The sequence below is a fragment of the Alosa pseudoharengus genome, unplaced genomic scaffold (assembly GCF_046254945.1).
Source record: "Alosa pseudoharengus isolate Yale_2024_CS ecotype anadromous, Long Island Sound unplaced genomic scaffold, YU_APseudo_1.1 YU_APseudo_1.1_scf_19, whole genome shotgun sequence".
Classification (NCBI taxonomy): Eukaryota; Metazoa; Chordata; class Actinopteri; order Clupeiformes; family Clupeidae; genus Alosa; species Alosa pseudoharengus.
Genome location: NW_027468657.1, coordinates 33,084,043 through 33,087,506, shown reverse-complemented (window position 1 = coordinate 33,087,506; position 3,464 = coordinate 33,084,043). Strand labels below are relative to the sequence as shown.

Genomic DNA, 3,464 nt, shown 5'->3' with positions numbered 1-3,464 from the left:
TAGAATCAGTTGACAATTTAATTAGTAAAGGAACGGCTTGAATACAAGCATGATAGAGTCCTGAATAGGTAACAGTCTTTGGCGTAGGCCCCGTCTCGGATCCGTCCAGCGATGAGCGCCCACTGAAGAGCCCACTGAATTCCTATAGGCTAGCGCTGATTGAATGAGTGAATGATCAGATTGCAAGGCTTTCCCAAAAAGTAGGCAAAGCTAAGATTGGCTCCATGTAATCATTGGAGGAGTAAAGCTACACTACGAGTCTTCCTATAGTAGAACTTTCGCTGAAGCTATCATTTCCACTGTGACAAATGGGAATCAAATTTAAAGACCACCTTTTCTCTAGTTTTTATTTCAGTTTTCAGATTACCCCATGTTTTTGTCAAGTCCACTTTTAATTAATTTTTCATGTTCTACTACTGTGTTTTAATCTTGTTGGTGGTTTTATTCAGTGACTTGACTAATGTTACTAAAATACCTTGTATGTGCATCTGTCAGTATCATTTTCCGTCACTAGATGGCAGTGCTGTTTAAACATTATTCAAATTCACTGGCATGATGTTCTGCATGTGTGTGTTGTTGTTCTATGTATGTTTTCGTGTGTTCTTTGTGATTTCTGAGGTTTGACTCGACAACAGATTTAAATGATCTTTCATCATGACAATAAGAATGCCTAATATATTTCACATGATAAAACAAAACCAAATTTCAGTCTTATTTTGTGGGATCAGACACAAAGCTTGGTGATTTTATTACAGTTATTTGTGTCCATCTACTAAATTATGATTACACAGCTCTCAGTTTCATCTGCAGTGCTCAGGATTGCAGACCATCAGGTTGCATTAATCAAAAGAGAAAAGCCCATGTCATATAGCACGTTGCCATGTTGTAGGCATAGTAAGATGTAGTTTTAATAAAAACACTTAATTCACCTAATCATCACAAGCGCATGTGGAAGGTAATGCCCATGTTATGAAACCCTGACACCAACACAAAATAAATTAGTCAACATCCCTCTATGCATAACTGCTAAATCAAATGACCCTCATCATCCTCTTCCAGAAAAAGGTGATGTTGGATAATGGCCTTTAGCTGCACTACACATCTCACTCAATATGCTAGACAGATACACGTCAGGTTTTCTAAACAAAGCTTTTGACAAGTCACATTCTGGCTCAGCATTGCATAGCACCATATGACATTAATTAAGTACTGTAGTTAGTCAGTAGGAAGGTATAATCTACCAGAGTTATGTCTTTCATCAGGGTTAGGCTGCTGTGTGCGCAAATGGTTGTGGGCCCAGCTGTGGATGACCCCAGCCTTGGGTCCAGCCACCACTACTGTCCCCAGTTCCGGGCGGTCACCGTGCAGCACTCTGAGCAGAGAGCTCCCATAATTCCTCTCCATCAGGTCCAGGTCCTCAGCAGGCTCCGGCAGCGAGTACAACAGAGAGGGCAGTTCAACACCTACCATCTGCCCGGGCCCTCCAGTCAGCAGGTCCAGGGTTTCACCGGTCAGACCATAGGACAGAGGCAGGGTTGTAAGAGGCTCCACAGCTGTCGGAAGTGCGCCATGTGAGGTCTTATGAGGACCTGCAGGACCCAAGGATGATGAACATTCCAATTGCCGGTCCTCCACTTTAAAAAAAAAAAGGATTTTATTTAGTTGTCAATGTGTGCCAGTTTCAAGGTAAATACCATGTGTGCCTGTGTGTATGTGTGTGTGTGTGTGTGTGTGTGCGTGATACATATCAGCATATAAAGCTTGGCAAATAGCAAATGGAGACGAAAATGTGACAGCTGTACAAGAATGCAAACAAGTGAGGTTTAGTACATAGTGTGAAGCATATGAAGTATATTAGTTCAAATATGTTTTTAATGAGTAGATCTCTTAAAATGCAAGAAACAAATTCTACTTGTTTTGTTTCTTTGACTTTGTGTTCTCAGGAGTGCTTACCTGGGCCTTTTCTGTAGTTGGAACTTGGTTTACCTTTGTTTAAGGCACGGATAAAATGAGCATCCACCATGCTATTGATGTCACATTCAAAGTAGTTGTATATGACGGTGTTTGACCCATCCTCTTTCTTCCAAACGTCTGGATTACCTGCTAAATCTTCCATCAAAGTCCAGTGAGATTCTAAGGTGCAATGAAGTAATGAATCAATCAGCCAATCAACACCCTAAAAATGAGTCTCTCTTGCCACAAACAATAATGCACTCACATTTACATGTTTGCACTGGTTTATTCTGAATGAACTAGAAGAACAAACATAAATTACCATCCCCTTCTCTGTCTTAGTTCTGTCTTTTCACTTAGCAAGAAAAACAGAGGGACAAGATAATAATCCATGTTCACAGTCATGCTAATAAAGCAACTTTAAACGTTGAATTTAACAGAAACTGGGAGAGAGAAGGACAGTATTTAACTTACCTGCCTGTGCAAAATGAGCACGGAAATGATACTCAGTCAGTTCCACATGTATTTAGGTGCTCTAAATATCTCAATCCTACATGGCAGATGAATAAAGTCTGCAATAAGAGGTTTCACGCTAGCTTTTGCTTTTTTCAAATGTGGGTTAGGACGATCAGGAAATCCCTGTTAGCATGTCTGGAGAATGTGGCTGAGCCAGTTGATCAGGGGCCTTGATGTACAAAACCATGACATAACATAATGTTACATAGTTGCCCAGTTTCACATATGTGAGCTAGTATCTAAACAACAACACTAATACAACATCCTCCTCAAAGAACCACCCATAAGAAGGCTTAGCAGGGGCTGTTAAATGGGTGCCTTCTGTCATTTGTGTTTCATTGAATTATTTGAGACACAGAGGATAGCAGGACAGTAATGTTGGGAGGTCAGTAAACTAACCACTGACTGACCAGCCCTTTGAGCTGCTCTCAAAAAACCCAAATCCATAAGAAGCAATGTAGATCTATCTACAAAACATGTGCAATGCCAACTTTTCATCTTCAGCTGCTTCCTACGCCCCTTATGATATTATGTGTGCTATATAACCTATACATAATGAGGATAATAAAGCTTTATGGCACAAAGGTCTGTGATGAGCCACTATGACTTAACTTGTTCAGCCTGTTCCAAATCCAGACGATAACAGATGTTCTCTTGCTGAACAGCCTTTCCTGAATATTTATAATGGCTCACAATTAAATATAATTGCAGTGATCAAGATTAGATTTGAGGTTCCGTAAACCATTATCAGTCTACAGCTTTTTAATCAACTTTATTTGCTGTATCACTTTGCCCTCTGTCTACAGTTGGAGATTATATTGTGATGATATTAATTTCTGCTGCCCATGGGTGCTAGGTGCAACAGGCTGTGCCACTAAAAGATTACATGGAATATGATTAGAATTACATCACCACGTTCACATTTTGTAGGTTTTGTAAAAATGCTGTGTATACCTTGAATATATACTCACTCTTTCTGAAAGTATGCAATCCAC

At 40.0% G+C, this 3,464-nt stretch overlaps 1 long non-coding RNA gene across 1 annotated transcript; it reads right to left on the bottom strand.

Annotated features, from left to right (window-relative positions):
- LOC143133246 (uncharacterized) lies at positions 1-2,587 on the bottom strand. The gene is made up of 3 exons (XR_012988491.1): positions 2,428-2,587; positions 1,954-2,133; positions 1-1,634 (listed from the first exon to the last, which is right to left on the bottom strand). It is a non-coding gene; the product is annotated as an uncharacterized LOC143133246 (long non-coding RNA).
- Between the last annotated feature and the right edge of the window lie 877 nt (positions 2,588-3,464).